The sequence below is a fragment of the Colossoma macropomum genome, unplaced genomic scaffold, assembly GCF_904425465.1.
Source record: "Colossoma macropomum unplaced genomic scaffold, Colossoma_macropomum, whole genome shotgun sequence".
In the NCBI taxonomy this organism is placed as follows: Eukaryota; Metazoa; Chordata; class Actinopteri; order Characiformes; family Serrasalmidae; genus Colossoma; species Colossoma macropomum.
Window position 1 is genome coordinate 35,338,038 of NW_023494804.1, and position 17,586 is coordinate 35,355,623.

Consider the following 17,586-nt stretch of genomic DNA (forward strand, 5'->3'; position numbering starts at 1 on the left):
ATTGCTGCTGTTGAGACAAAACCATATTTCATGATGAATGGACCAATAGAAATGGTCCAAAGTAACTTGGAATAACAAATTTGTACAATAACTCTTTTCCTTCTCCTGTAAAGTTACCAATGTGGTTAAAACATATGACAATACAATAACAAAACTGGAAACAGAACATTGGAATTACTTTTTTTTCCTGTTTGGATCTGTTTTCCATTTCCACCCATCATTACAAAGCACGCCCCTAGAATCGACAACACCCAGTTCATTTAGAGTTTGCCAGCATCAGAGTGCCATGACTTTCTACTGATGAGGTAGGCTGTTTATTAAAGGCATTACTTCACTATTCAGATATAGATGACAACACTATTGCATTATGCTAACGTTGCTTCAGAAAAGATAAAAATACTCAATATAGCCCACATCTCAGCAGAGTGTAATAAGTGCTGTCCCTGACATGTTGTTTACGACAGTGAATATCATGGTTATCAGCTAATTTATCTCAGAGTGGTTGTACTTGCTTTCAAGAACCTACTAAAAGGTGTAAACATTAAGAGAGGGCTACGAAACTGCTCTCCCCTGGGAAAGTATTATGTATTATGGAAAATATGATGACATACTGTTACATTTCACTTATTCAAAAAGATTTTTCATCCAATGCTGTACAAGTAGACTCCAAATACTTATTTGTAGTAGACTTGTTATGTAAAGTCGGCTACATAAACAGTTAAACTCTTTACGTTGTTTTGGCAGCACATGTTGGCCCTACAGTACTAGAACCTGGTGCCGCAGGTCACTAGTCAGTTTTCGTCATGTTTTCTTAGCTGAGCAAGTGGAAAATGGGGAGGAGTTATGTGGTGAAGGGGAGTGTGTTAAACATGACTGACAGAAGGTCAGTGTAAACACAGACAAACCCTCTGGTCCTTAGTGCAGCTTTTCAAACCAGGTGTTCTCAGGCACATAATACACTTGCGCTGATGCCATTTCTAACTTAATTGGATGTTATTTATCATTTAAAATTTCCCAGGTTATTTGTGCTAGTCAGAAAAGAAGAAAAATCGCCTAGTTCACCTTTAAAGATGATTACATTTTCAGTTTTGTTTTTGCCCCTGGCAGAATACCGTTCACTTCAGGTTTCCATTTTGGTTCTTCGAATCAGAATGAAGCCCTGGGCACCAGTACTTCAGTTACTGTCTCTGTCAAATGGTGAAGAATAGGGACTATTTCATGCTCTCTCATGCCTAGTAATGAGTTCATAAATTCGTTTAATGATTTGCAGTGTAATGTCATTATAGGCAATGTAACCACACAAGTAGAGGCCAGTAATCTCCATTATTAACACTTTGGTGCCCTGCAGTAGTGCAGTCTGCCTCAGATGCTTATTTCTCCCTCTTCATGAGCTCTAATTGATTAGGCTGGGGCTGATAATAGAGATTGATAATGGAAGTTACAGCGGCGCCCCTTCGTTTTCCAGACCCAAATCAGCCTTCTTTTTCCTTTTCTACACCAAATCAATCAGACCACTGCTCCCCCCTCCCCAGCCTCTCCCTCTCTCTCTCATCCCACCCCCAGTGCTCTGCTCTCGCTCTGGCTGTGTCAGCTGGGCTAGGTGCTCGTGTGCATTAATTAAGACGCAGAGAATGTCGTCTCCGCAGCAGCCGCCGCAAGGTCACCTCTGGCTTTCAGAAAGACCCCACCTCAGATATGGCTATTCAGAAAGCACCCCCATCCTCTCTATCTCTGTCTCTCTCAACATAAAACACAGGAGAGCTTGGTTTGAATGATGATGTGCGCCTGATGTACTGTAAGATAGGGGTCCTCTATGAACTGCATTAACTGCAGTTATTTCTGTTTATTATATGATTTGCTCAATAGAAACTACTAAAGACAAAGGCCACACTCTCACATTTGCCACTGCTGGGTTTAGCTGTAGCAGACACCCTTTAATAATATTTTGCATTATACCAAAAGCATCATTGATTAAGCTCTTCAACTCAGGGCTTATTGTTTAGTTCTAATTCTTAAGACATGGATTATAATACTTGAAATTAGTGTTTTGACAAAAAGTGAGGCACTCAACTTTTCTTTACGTTGAAAGTGATTTCTGGGAAATTTGTCAGGTACGTACAGAGACATTATAAAGGAGCAGACAGCTTACTGCTTGAAATTTGAATGGCAAAGCTCATAGAGCTCAACACAGTATCTGTTTGCAGAGAAAGTCCTGCAAAAAAAAAAAAGATCCAGTGGAGATCTGTGCAAACACAGTAGACAGAACGACCCTGAAAAAACATGTTTATTTCGTGCATTACTGAGCCAAACACTACAAGCTATTTATGAGATTTTTTCCAAATATGTTTTTGAAACAGTAATTTGACCTTCAGCTTCGAGTATTTGGTCTCTCCCCAAAGAGATAAGAGTCTGGTGTTGTATGACTGGAAATAACTGCCCGGCAGAGTTGCAACGATGGCCGTTGATTGAACATACTTTCCTATAAGGACTTTGGTATCTACAAAAGAATGCATTTATGGGTGAAGCATGTATTGGTCAATTAATGTTAACATTTTCAGTTTAACAGTCTGATTTTTGCCTCATTCTTTGAGTGTACACTGCACTCTAACATCCATACAGCGAGATACCCAGTAAAGCCAGGCTTTTCTGGGAGAGAGAATTGCAAGATGTTTCAGATGTGTGTGCGTGTGTGAGTGTGTGTGTGTGCGTGCGTGAAGGGACAGCGGGGCGCTGTGTGGTCCGGCTGTGAGAAGGCTCTCTGTATGCTTATCATCTGTTGCTTATCTCCCTGTGCACCCCTGAATTGCAGTGACCTGCAGGTGAGGTGCACGGAGACCCCACACACGGCTCATAAATTACAGAGTGCGAGAGAGAGAGAGAGAGAAGGGGGGAGGGGGAGAAAAAGAGAGGAAGAAGGAGAGATGGAGGGGAGGAAAGGTGACAAAGGTTAAAGTCTTTTGTTACCTGCGAACTAGAGTTCATCTCTCCCTCTCGCTGCCTTTCTCCCTTTTTCTTTTTATGTTGACAGCTAATCAGCACTGGCTAATGAGGACGTATTCTCCGCTGGTCTTTGACGTTGCTTTGCTATCATTATCTCAGCAAGGAGGAAAAGAGCTGGGCTGTAGTAGCAGCATGCCCCAGCACTGCCTTCCAACAGCCACAGTATTGCATCCCTTTTGCTCAATATAAGCCACTGAAGAAAAGAGCAGAATTACACCTTTCTTGATGTTGTGCTGAGGTGCATCAGCATATCACGTTAAAGGGCCTTTATCATAGAAAATACTTCTCACTTTTTTAAATAAAAGAGTTTAATGTGGCATGTAAAGACATTTTACATGCTACATTTCTCTAGAGTCCATTCACTCCCCAGTCCATACAGTCCATTTTGAAAATTTTGAAATCTCTGAATTTATGATGTCACAAAAACCATCACATTCACACATATTGGCTTATTCAGACTACAATAGCCTGCCCATTCATGCTAAAATTATAACGAGTTTTTCAGTCTAGACTGTAGTGGATCGTGAATCAAAACAGAGCTTGCTTACATGTTTCATTCTTAAAGCTACAGTAACAAAAACAATGGCCATGTAAAAAGGAATTATGAATGTTTTTGGTCTTGGGGAAAATGCTAAAATACAAGAAAAATGCATGTATTTTGTAAGATATAGGCCTTTTTTTTTAATTATTAGCCTCTTTTTAATGCTTTGTGCAAGATGCCAAAAGCTTATCATTGCTGTCATTATAGAAAATCTCTCCAAAACAGTAACTGTCAGTTAAAACACACGCAAGTGAATTATATGTGTTCATATACTGCGGCCGACGTCTTCACTAAGTACACCTTCTACACTCATTGTCCATTTTATCAGCTCCACTTGCCATATAGGTGCACTTTGCAGTTGTACAATTACAGAATACTATTATTGTTATTATTCTTATTATTATTTCTCTGCATAACGTGTTACAGTTACACAGTCTAAATGGCTGCTGGAGTTTTCAAATGGTGTTAAAAAAAGTTCAAGATTACAACAGCTTATCATCTCTGTTGGAACAAAATCTTCTATCTCCAGAATGATAACTTTACAGGAGAAGGAAAAACATTCTTTGTAATTCATTGTAATAAAAATTAGTTTCCAAGTCATTCTGGACTAGTTATATTGTGCTGTTCATCATGAAATATAAACATATAGCAAAAGATGACTGGACTTTTCAAATTATGCAATGATAAAAAATGATAAAAATTGAGATTTTTCACTACAGTTAGTTGCCAGTTTATTGGAAACACCTATCTTGTACTGACGCTCACTTACAGGTGCATCTTGCAGGTTTACAATAACCGACTGTAGACAATTTATCAGCCACCTCTATCCCATCCATCAGCGGGAAGGGACCACCACTGACCAGATTTTATTTGGGTGGTGGCCCAGCATAGCAGTGATACTGAAATGGTAGTAGTATGATTACAGTTAGTAGTTGTGGACAGGGTTCCTGTATGGTAGATGTGCCTGATAAAATGTCAGAGTATGTAACTTGCAAAAATTGCACATTCAAAATAATAATAATAATAATAATAATATTTGAAAGCAGTTTTTTATTCATATAAAATCAAGATTTTTTGTTTGTTCTTTTTTGTCTTTCTTTTTCTGGGTAAATCTAAGAGATCTATCCTAAAAGTCCACTGTAGTGGAAATGTCTGATTCTGTGGCTGAATTATGGCTGAAATTACTGTCTGGGTGATTGCTCACTCCTCATAGAACATAAAGGACACCTAAGCCTCTTATTCTCTCTCATAGAGCCCTGCCTCTTTGTTGCTTGGCTATAAAACTGAATAGAGACCATAAAAAGCTTAGTGCACAAAAACATGGAAACACAGCCAAGTGTGCTGCTCTAAGGCACAAACACACAGATGTTGTTGTTAAGGGCTACTGTTAGACATCAGAGGAAAGCATAGGGGCTAGATTTGCTGAAATTGTCTATATTGTCTGTTGTACCTCTTTGTATATGCCTGTGTGTGTGTGTGTGTGTGTGTGTGTGTGTGTGTGTGTGTATTCTATGCTTTTGGTCATATTATGCAGACCATCTCTCCCTGAAGTGAAATGAAGTGCATGTTGGAGGTCAGTTACGACACACACAAGTGGATCTTATGTGTCCATATAATGTGACTGGCAACTTCATTAAGCACACCTAGCATCTACACTCATTGTCCATTTTATCAGCTCCACTTACCATATAGGTACACTGTGTAGTTCTACAATTACACTTCTATTATTATTACTATTATTATTACTTCTCTGCATACTTTGTTAGCCCTATTTTACACTGTTCTTCAGTGGTCAGGACCCCCATGGACCACCACAAAGCAGGTATTATTTGGTTGGTGGATCAATGTGTGTTGCGCTGGCACGAGTGGATCAGACACAGCAGTGCTGCAGGAGTTTTGAGTGTGTCCACTCACTGTCCACTTTGTTCAACACACATACCTTGTTGGTCCACCTTGTAGATGTAAAATCAGACACAATAGCTCATCTTTTGCTGCACAGTTTGTGTTAGTGTAATGCTTGGAGTCAGTCTACCTTTAAACTTTCACTCCAACCCAGATAGGAGTGAAAGAGAGGAGAAGAAAACACACATTAAACATTAAACTTAAACACACATTGGCGATATTCCAAGTTGTTAGTTCATTAGCCACTTGACCATAAAGTCAGGTCTCAAGACTTCACCTGACTGTTCAGACATTATAAAACCAGTCCAAAGCCCAGTAGTGGCATTATTTACAGATATAAAAGAAAATGAAAGAAGACTAAGGTCCAGTGATCTTTGTTGTGTTATGGTGCAAATCCCCAGCAGAGCTATGATCCTGCGCATGTTACTTGGGTGTGTCTTAAAAAAACAGCGCACATTTACCAGCCATTACATTAGTCATCCTCTCATCCTTCATCAGTGGTCACAGGACACTGCTGGCTGGATATTTTGGGTTGGTGGACTATTCTCAGTCCAGCAGTGAAACTGAGGTGTTTAAAAACTCCAGCAACACTGCTGTGTCTCCTACCTGTGCAACATATGTTAACATGCCACCACCATGTCAGTGTCGCTTCAGTGCTGAGAATGATCCATCACCCAAATAATACCTGCTCTGTGGTGGTCCTGGAGGGGTCCTGACCATTAAAGGACAGGGTGAATGGGGGCTATCAAAGTGTGCAAAGAAACAGATGGACTACTGTCTGTAGTTGTAAAACCACAAAGTGCACTATATGATAAGTGGAACTGATACAATGGACAATGGGTGTAGAAACAAGGAGGTGTACTTATGGCCAGTATGTGTGCTGTCAGTGATGCATTGAATTTACTTGGTTCAAATGTGTACATTATTTCCATGTGAATACAATATATTACAGCAACACTATTTCGTCTTTCAGTTTAATCACATTTAGCCATAATTCTATGTCATATATTTAGTTCATGTGGATTCATTTTGTTGCAGCAGATATGCAAAATAGTTAGCAGAGTTGCTGTTAAATCTAAATTGACTGGTGCAAATGTCTAAGCATTGGCCCTTTCATGATTGTGAGTTCAATCCTGGCGATTCCGCAGCTATCTGTGACCAACATTTCAAGAGAGTAATACTGGCCTCACTCTAGGATAGGATATGATGACCCTCACTCCTCCATCAGGCAGCGTAATGTTAGCCAATGCAGGCATTTGTTAGTTAATATAACAGAACTGGCAGTTAGCATTATTCTTCAAGCGTGTTGAGCTATCCAATGACAAAAAAAATAAATAAAAAATGCAGCTCAGTAGCATTGTGTATTTAGAGAAACCTAGCCAACAGGTAATACTGGACATGACTAAATTGTAAGAAGAGAATTGAAATGACTGAGAAAGCTATAAAGAAATTGGAACTATCTTAGGCTAAGTGGCGATCAAAAGCAGCTGACAAAAAAATAGGCTTCTCAAAAAAACAACCAACCAACCAAACAAACAGACAAAAACAATGATACATAATGATACATTACACATCACAAATGAATAAACGAATAAATGTTACATAATAAATAAATGTTAATATTTTAGTGCAGCCCAGCATCCCCTAAATGTTCTGCTCTTCTACAATAAATACATCGTCAAACCTTGGTTTAAAATATCGGTCAAATGTGAATATCTGTCCAATACTAATATTTTGTAAGCAAATATCTACTGATACTGATATGATTCCTGATATGATGTCATTGTGCATCCCTATCCTTTACTATTTATTAATAATCTGTAATATTAAATAAAGCATCTAAAATGACCTTTTAGTGTGTAATAACTTTACATCTACATTGTATCATTGTGTTAGAAAGTTATTACTGTTTATAAAACAATAAATGATTCAGGACTTAAACGATAGCGAGTGTATGCTGTATGAATGTGTGTTTTCCTGGTTTTTCAGTTAAAGCCCACTATCTGACTCTTATTCCCTGATCCAGTCAGGAGTGAAATCGGCCAAGCTGGAGCAGGGCACCCCACTGCCACACCTTTTCAAACTCCACACACTGCAGTTACTGCCTCAGCTCACTCAGCAGCCTCTCTGTATTTACAGCCATTACCATGGTAATGACATGTGTGTGTATATGTGTGTGTGTATGTGAGGGGTAACATCTGGAGCACAGTTAGAACGTGGAGATAAAATATGACCTGCTGAGCACCCAAAGTGGAAAGCGCTGTAGTGATGTGTCTCCATTAGGTGGACACTGGTGTGAGTGCATGTGTGTCACCGTGCTACCCTGTAGCGCCAGACCCATCACGTTCGGTCCGAAATTACATTCCAGCCCCAACGCGTCTGGGTGCTAATTCAGTCTGCGGAACTCTTCTGTCTTGTCCATCTAGTTTTTTCCTTGAAAAACAAATTACGGCGATGACAAAAAATCTATTTCTCGGGGTCTAAAAGGCTAAGTAGCTGAACTGGATGAGGCATTGTATAAACAGATAAATGAACACTAGAATGGCATGTTTGCTGTGGCGGGCAGATAATTGGCCGACATTTCAGGGGCCGTCTGTGACAGCTTTGACAATTGTTCTTTTCAGCTCATGCGCCACTGTCCCATCAACACCAAGCAGCATTCAGCAGATCAGCTGATGTTAGCGCTATAATTTGCGAGCAAATTTATGTATTCCACTTCCTGGCAGATGAGTCCAATTAACCCGATGAAATCAAATGGAGTTCGTTACATCTGGATATGAAAATGTATAATGGTCCCACGGGGAGCACTGCTTCGCAAAGGTCGCTTTAGACATGGATTTAGCGTGCTTGTAGCTAAGTCTGATTGTTCCCTGAGGTGCTAGCGCTCATTAATTGTCTGTGTTCTTCATCTGGCAGCATTTCAAATGTTACAACCTGAACATTTACTAAAGTCCAACCAGTTAAGGAAAATGTGTTCATTCAAAAAGCACAAATTTCAAATTATTGCATCTGATCGTTGCCAAACATATTTGTACTCCAAGGCCAACAGATGTGTTTTTCTTTTTTAAATGATTCTGATTCTACAGTAAATCCTTCAAAATGTGGTTCGTACTTCATCAGCTGCACTGAAGGCAAAATATTCTTCAATATCACATAATTAAAAACGTGAGGAGCAGTGGAGGACGTGAGAGAGGAGGGCGGTGTGTAAAGAATGACTTATTAATTCTTTCTGTGTCCGTGACCTTGCGGGTCAGCGGTGCTGTGTTGTATTTCGGGGAAACGGTGGAGGAGCGAATGTAATAGACGTTGAAGCATTTTCCTCTTGTCCTTGTTCAGTGAAATGGCAGCTTTGGCACTGCGCTCAGTGCAGAGAACGATTCAAGATTCAAGATTCACTTTATTGTCCATGAAAAGGGTGGAAATTTGCCTTGTGACCCCCAAGCCGCCACACATCAGACACAACACACACAGCTCCAAGGACATCCAAATAACGCCCAATAGAAAATAAAAAACATAGATACTGCAGATCAATTAAAACTCCTTAAAAACGAAATTCCAAATGTTACAATCCAAGCCAATGTTTCATTATATTGCCTTGCACTACAGAAAGAACAGAACAGGTGGAAACAGTGATGTTTTGACATATAAATATTTTGGGCTGGAGTTCCAGACCAGCTATTCTTCTCCTGTGGAGAGAAGCAGATAAGAAAGAATGTTTACGAGTGTGTGAGGCAGCAGGGACCATGCGAGGTGTTTGTGTGTGTCTGTATGTCATATCCCTCTGACAGAGGGACAGAATCAATACACATCATTAATGTTTCATTAGCCTGTGTGTGTGTGTGTGTGTGTGTGCTCTGTGAGCTCTGAAGGTGCCACAGGTTTACCAAGTCATCACCATTTACCCCGAACCCTCAATCTCTAAATTTCTCTCTCATTCACTCTTTCTCTTTTGTTCTGTGTATGTGAGTGTGTGTCTGTGTGTGTGCGTGTGTACCTGTGGATGTCTACAAGGTGACCCCAAACTACTCTCTTAACAGCAGTTTTCATCTACAACTTCTCTCTCTACCTCTCTCTCTCTCTACCTTCATGTAGCTCTCTATCTCCACCTCTCTCTCTTTCTCTCTCTTTATCTTTCTTGCTGCCTGTTTCTTTCTCTCTCTCTCTCTCTCTCTCTCTCTCTCTCTCTCTCTCTCTCTCTCTCTCTCTCTCTCTCTTTCTCTCTCCTTCTTACTATATCTCTTTCCCTCTCTGTCCTACTTGCTTTCTGTCTCTCTCTCTCTCTCTCTCTCTCTCTCTCGTTTTCTCTTTATCTTTCCTTCTCCCTGCCTCTCTCTTTCTACCACTATCTTTCTTTCTTTCTTTTTTTTTGAACCCTTCTTTTTCTGTGAATGTGCACTGAAAGGTTACTTGAAACTGTATTTTCACCCACAACCTTAAAACCATCTCTCTCTCTCTCTCTCTCTCTCTCTCTCTCTCTCTCTCTCTCTCTCTCTCTCTCTCTTTTTCTCTCTCTCTCTCTTTCTCTCTCTCTCTCTCTTTCTTTGATGTTCTCTGTTCATCCTATTGAGTGTAGACAGAACAGGAAAATGGTCCATTAAGCGCAGTGTTGTGGTCTGTTCTCAAAAATCATGAAAATCATGTGCTGAGTTTGTGGAGGCTAATTATCTTCAGCAGAAAAGCATAAACAGATTTCTCTTTCTGTTTTACATGTGGAGCCTGTAACCCATTTTCTGCACTTATTTCAGAGGGACAGCAGGCAGCTATCCATTTCACTTCACTGATGCTGAGTAACTAGCTTAATGTGTGTTGTTATAATGTTTGTGTTTATTTTTGTTATAATGCGCTTGAGGCAGGGGGCGAGCTTGTTAAGCATTGCCTGCACATACATAATAATAACTGCCAGATTTGATCACACAGGGCTCATTTTCTTTCTCTCTTGCTGTCCCTTTTGCTCACTCTCTCTTTCTCTCTGTCTGTTTAGCTGTACAGTAGATAGTCATGGGGTGTGTATATGACAATATGGTATTTTAAGTGAGATTAAATCACAATATGCCTTCTGGAACTAAACCACTCAGGTATTTAGAATGGTATTCTATGCTCCGCCCACTTTTTCATTATAAGAGTGACTGTATTTGGAGTCATTTTTTACATTTATTTAGCTGTAAATTTATGATTTTCAGCACTAAACTCAGAGTCTGATTCAATTAAAGGACAGTTTCAGACACGAGGGAAAGTTTTCGACAGAACACATTGCTGAGGGGATTTAAAAAATAAAGTTTTGGGATAATTATAGACCCTGTAAACAGCAATATGTCTGTCCCACTGTCAAATTAAAATTGCATAGCAATAAGGGGCTTTTTAGGCATGAGATGTAGTGCACCTTTTTACATAAGACCTTAGAAGGAGGATACGCTTCTTAGGGGTCAGGTTAATACATTTGATTGACAAGTAGGTGGACACAAGACATTGATTTGAGAGAGTGGCAACAACCAAGACAACTGATAAACTTATCAAATATATAATAATATAATATAATAATATAAATAGAAAGCAGGTTCAGATTGTGGTAATGTTCGTGTCGAGTGTTGTACAGCTCTGGGAGTTCAAAAACATCCAAGTTAGCTTCTTCTCTATGTTGAATGAGGCATCCTGAATATTGATTGGTCATCAATGGATGACGTGCCGCATTTTTGTTTTGTTCAACAGAAAAGTGCTCAAAGTTTTATAGCTTCTCGGTCACAGTGCATGTTGCTGCATAGACAGGTCCGGTAGTTTCAGGTTTTTTTTTTGCCACGCTGAAGATGCAGTAGTCTACTCAGAGACCTATTCACAGGTAGGCCAGAGTAACGTTCATTACAGGCCTACCCAGTCAAATGCAAATAAAATATGTATTGAGCCGCATTTTTTAAGATAATGAAATTTGATTTGTTCTCTGTCAGCGCTGTCACTGCATTATGGCCAATCAAAATAATCATGCGGACTGCAAACCTGCACCTTTTTTTAGCCCTCCAATCACTGCTTAGCAACCGTTGTTATCCACCATTGCCATGTCTATCTCTGTAGAAGGTGCTACACTACCCAGAGCAACTTTGACGTCCTGAGATGTAACATGGCAGATATGCAACACAGATACTGCAGATGATCCTCTGACATCGCTATGATGAAAATATGAGAGTTTATGAGGGTAATTAACAGATTATGCTTGTAAAATGCAAACTACATAATTTGTTTTTTATTTGAATAACTCATAACATTGCTAAATATAGCTAAATCAGTATGATTTAGTCTAGTTCCAGTAGCTACCCAGTTAAGGCTACAAGCTCTGTACTTAGCCATATTAGTGATTAGATGAGAAATAAATGGTATTTCAAAATTGTTGTATCATGTTTCCTACTCACAACATACCACAGCATGCATGAGTTCACTGTTAATGATAGCATATTGATGGCACGGTATTATAAAACAAAAATAAGAAATCAGCAGATGCATTAGGCTGTATTATGTCTGGTTAACTGTATGAGTAGCTGCCTTCCTGTTTGCTGAGGTTTGGTAGAGACAGATTTTCATGACATATTTTTGAGGGATGCATTCTTCTCAATAATCAATGAAGACCAATTACACAGATAACAAATGGGCCAGTACAATCTCTTACAAATTACATTACCGGACTTCCTCCTGATAAAACTAGTCCAGTTCAAAATGGCTTCAGGAAACCTTAGAAACACAAAATATCAAGATATGTGTTGTATTTGTTGAAGAAGTACTGCAAAAATAAATGTATGCTTCATCACCCACGCCTAATTAGCATGTGGAGTTAATGGTGTCAGGCAGGCAGTGAGGATGATAGGCAGAGTTCTGGGGCAGCAGGGCTGGCATGGGGCCGGCAGCGCACCCCTGGGGTTCTGCTGGGGTGAGGATGCCCCTCTTTGCCTCATGGCTTGTTTGGCAGGAGTGGGTGTAAGTGGAGCAATGCAATGGAATGAGCTGAAACTCTGCAAATTAAAATCAGGAGCAATTAGAAGAGATGACACGGAGCCAGAGAAAGAGCACTCACACATGAGGAGATATCTCAGGGTGTAACAGACATATACCCCAGAGCTGTCAGGTGCAGTAGAGATGCATACTCACTGACTTGTGTGCTTTTTAATAGATAACAGTGTGTCATACAGTGTCAGGAACCACATAAGCAAGTCTATTTGACAACTCAGCACAGTTGGGGGCAAGTCTGTGATGATTTAGGCATGTGGTTGCTAAGTTGCTACATGATGCTAATGCTGGGGTAAGCTTTCATTACTTGTTTTCTACATTAGCCTCGCAGCTCCAGTGCAAAGCTCAAGAAGCAAACGTCTGATGTCAAACATGTCTTAGCTTATCAAATATATTAGGCGTAAGGGGAAACTGTAAATATTGCAATAGCTCACAACACTTTTAATGTTGATGCTTACATACACTCTCAAAAAAGATGGTTCTTCAAGGGTTCTCTAGTAAAGAAAATGGTTCTAAATAGAACCAGGAATACTCAAAGAACCCTTTGAATGATTAAAGGGTTCTTTGCATCACACAAGGGTTTTTCAGATTGTTGGAGAATGTGTTGTATATGGTTCTATTTACAACCTTTCTATAGGGTTCTATATAGCACGAAAATGTGTTCCTTTATTGTTACAATGTCAAGGTTGTTACAACAGAAGAACTCTTTTCGGTGCTACATATAACGCTTTTTCAAAAAAGGCTCTACATAGAACCATCTACAGCATATTCTTCATCAATGTGAAGAACCGTTTCATGATGCAAAAGCCTTTTAATCATGCAAAGGGTTCTTTGAGTGTTCATGGTTCTACTTCAAATTGGGATGCTCTTTTCATACCCAGTGATGTTACTGACCTGTTGCCAATTAACCTAATTAGTTGTGAGATGTTTCACCAGGTGTTTTTTCTTAGCATTACACAACTTTATCAGTCTTTTGTTGCCCTTTTTTGAAACATGTTGCTGGCATCAATTTCAAAATTGGCATATATTCTTTAAAAAAATTAAAAAAATAAACTTTCTCAGTTTCAACATTTCAACATATTGTCTTTGTACTATTTTCAATAAGGTGTAAATGATTTGCACATCATTGTGTTCTGTTTTTATTTACATTTTACAAAGTGTTCTCATAAAGTGGGAAACAGGCTTGTACTTGACATTTGTGTATTTTATTATTATGCCATTTTAATTATGGGTTTAGATGTTTTTGGTCTCTTGTGAGTCAATGTCACTGAAAACACAGAAAATGCGTCATTTAAAAGAAGTGGAGCTGCAGAGGCTCTATCTGTTGTTCATCTCTCCAGTGGCTTCTGGTTTGTGTACTCTAAACACTCTTTTGGGATGAGCTGCAATGACTACATCCCTTTGGCAAGAACTAAACAGTTCAGAGAGAGGGAAAGAGCGAGAGCGATAGAGGGAGAGGAGCATTATTCTGTGCTTGGGGGTGGAGAAGTGGTGGTATAATTGCATCTTTCATCTGAATCCCATGAGCACTGAAAGCCCTAAAGGTGACGGGAATCAAATAGCAAAGTTTCCTTTTGTTTTCCCACATGCTGTTGATGGCATGTCCACAGAAATCTGGAGGCAGGGGCGAAGTGTATGTGGTTGGATCAGGTGTATTAGTGTTTAAGGCCTGACCAATAGCATTTTGACATTGATTTAAGGACCTGTAAATTTTATTAAGTGAAAAAAATGTATAATGTCAAAAACTAAAAAACCCACAAATAGTTTTAGTCACAGATGGCTAGAAGTGAGTTAATGCCATTAACACAATGAGTGCTGTTAATGATTTATTGTGTTAGCACATCATTACATTAGCTCTGACAGACGTGACATAAAACAACCACATTCTTTCTGCTTTTTTATCGGTGGCGTTTGTGTTAATACCAGTAAATCTGTTGTCGGCCAATTTATCTGTCAAATGATATGTCGCTCGGGTCTTAGTTGACTCCAGTTGGTGTGTGTTGGGTTAGGGTGGGTTGGTGAAATGAAGATTGAATAGTTCTTGACTTAAATATAGGAAACTGTATGGATATTCATCTCATTTACAAAAAAAAATCCTTAAAGAGCCATCAATTCAAAGGTTATTTAGAGAAAGTGAAGTACTTATTCTATGGTTTTACTCCAAGGAGCCCTTTTTGGTACCATTATATGTATGTTTGTCTTGGTTCGGGAAGCTTTAGGGAGAGTTTCAAGTCATGTTCTGCTTCAACAGAATGTATTATATAGGCCCTCCAGATAGCCCGGCAAATCGGCTACAACACAGTATGTCTCCATTCTTTATGTCTTTTTTTCTGCTTCTCTCTGTCTCTCTCCCTTTTCTCTCCCTCTGTTAGAATGATTGCCGCCCCTCTTTGCCCCACACCTCCATTCTTCTCTGAACAACGAGTGAACCTGACTGCACTCTCTGCATGCCTGAGTGTGTTGCCTCTCTTTTTCTTTCTCTTTCTCTCTGTTTCTTATTTGTTTTCCTCTTTTTCTATCCATCCATTGTCTGCCATTCTGTCCTGCTCTCCCCTTCTCGTCTCACTGGTCTCAGGCTTAATTAGGGAGATGCCTGCCTGATCAATAGGGCTACCTCTCTAGAGAGCAGGAGCAGAGTGAGTGTGTGTGTGTGTGTGTGTGTGTGTGTGTGTGTGTGTGTGTCAGACATGAAGGGAGGGAAGGAGGGGGCATAGACAGTGTGATGGGGGGTGGTGATAATGTTGAAACCTGTGCGTGTTGGTTTCACTTCCCTTTGTAACCTGCTTGCCTACATCATACACACAAACGCAGACACACAGACACAGACACACACACACACACACACACACACACACACACACACAAACATACACCTGCAGGCCCAGAAGGGATGTTTGCAGTGCCATTAGCTGCCATGTCAGTGGCTTTGTTTTATGACATGGCACAGAGCCACAGTGTAGTAGCTTTAGCTGTATGACATCAAAACCCCAGTGGACTTTAACTACAGTGGGTGGGGTGGGGCTTGTAGATTTGAGAGGTGCTTTGTAATATAATAATCAAATAATACAATAAAAACAGTAATACATGATATATTATACAACTTGCATTAGTAAATTAGTAAAGTTAAAGGAAAAGAGTATCATACATACATACATATGTACATTACATACATATATATGTACGTACACACATACATACATACAAACATACCATTGCTGTACAAAAAAATCCATTATTTTACATCATTGGAACACATAGCTGTCCTTCATATTGTATGAACATATAATGATGAATAGACCAAACAAAATGCTCCAAAATGACTTAAAACCTTGTTACATTAACATGAATTAAAAGTTATGTTTTTGCCTTCTCCTATAAAGTTACTACTTTGGAGCTACATGTTTTTGTGGGCAGCAATGATAGACAGACAGACAGACAGACAGATAGTTAGTTTTGGTTCATATTTATGTAGATATTAATACCACTACTACAGCATAACTACAAGATCTTTAACTTTTACTGCTGAAAAGAATATTGAAAACTTGAAGTACTGCATTGTCTGCATCATTTTGCTGGCTTCTCTCTCTATTCTAGTTTGGATTTTGTATCCACCCCCAACCTCCCCACACCCTCCCAGACCTGCTGTTTTTCTGTGGCAGTAATGAGACACTGATGTTATGAGAACCTGGTCCAGCAGCAAATTAGGGAGGGAGAGAGAGAGATGGAGAGGGGGAAAAACACCTATTGCTCAGCTGCGCTGATTAGTGCCTGGTATGCAAATAAATGTTAAATATGTGCTTTATGACCATTAGAGCAGAAGCCGTAGATGAGCCAGCACCAGTTCTCTTCACCAGCACACGAGAGTCGGCCCCAACTGTCTTATTAAGGCATTCAGGGAATTGGCAGCCTCTAAATATAACTCAAGCGCAATTAGTACATCATGTGTGCAGAAGTGGATGGAGGGTATTTTTACTGTTACAGCAACCCCCCACCACCACCACCACCCCGCCTCCACCTCGCGCACACTTGGTTGATTTCTGTAATTAAGAATCTATGAGTCTTGGAGGAAAAACAAGTTGCATAAGGGCTTACTCAGGTGTTTTATTGTATTGAGGGCTTATTTGCTTGGTATGACAGTATTTGTGCATGTGTGTGTGTCTTTGTGCATGCGTGTGTCCATATGTGCATGTGTGCACTTCTGTCTTCAGGCACACAATGCTCTTTTCCAGTTCATTGTATTGCCCTGAAGCAAGTGAAGGTGTGTGTGGTGGTGTATCATTTGTTGCATTAATGAGTTCGATTTCACAGAGCTGGGAGCATTAAGCACAGCCAGAGTTAAGCTCTCTTAGCCTCTGTATCCTACAGCACCTACAGCACTCTAATTAACCCATTTTACTTCTGTCTGTGCAGCAGTGAAAAAGGAATCCTGTTCATCAGTGTGGTTTTACTGCACTAGAGCTCTCTTCAGAAAAATTTTAATGCACAATTACTGTTTAATTGCTGAATTTAACCCTTAAAATCTCAGGCTTATTATATACTAAGGCTTATAAATCAGTAACTACATGGACTTCAGTGCAAACTGGTTGAGCTATTCTTGGGTTATAGAAGTGCGTAATAAAACATTGGTCACCATGTAAGGGGTTAACACAATGGGAAAAAAATAAAACATAAAAGTTTAATAAAATAAAAATACATACATAAAAATACAGAAGTTATGGCACATTTTATATTTGATGTTTTTGCAATATGTTAACCCCTTAACAAGCCACGTAGCCACAAGCAAAGTATTATTACACACTTCTGTAACCTAAGAATAGCTCCATTAGCTTGCATTGCTGTGCCTGTAGGTACTGAATAAAAAGCCTTTGTTTGTAATAAGTTTGGATTGTTAAGACGTTAAACTATAAACATTGCAGAAAATGTGTGCTAAAAACTATAGAAAATGTCATATATAAGTATATTCTCTGTAGAGAATGTGTTGACATTGTTAATTTTGTTACTTAATATGTAAAATGTAATTATTATTATTATTATTATTATTATTATTATTGTTGTTGTTGTTGTTGTTGTTGTTGTTAGTGTTGTATATAATCTTTATAATGGAAAAAATACTGTATTTATGTTTTTTTATAGCACCTAAAAAGGGTTTTTCTACA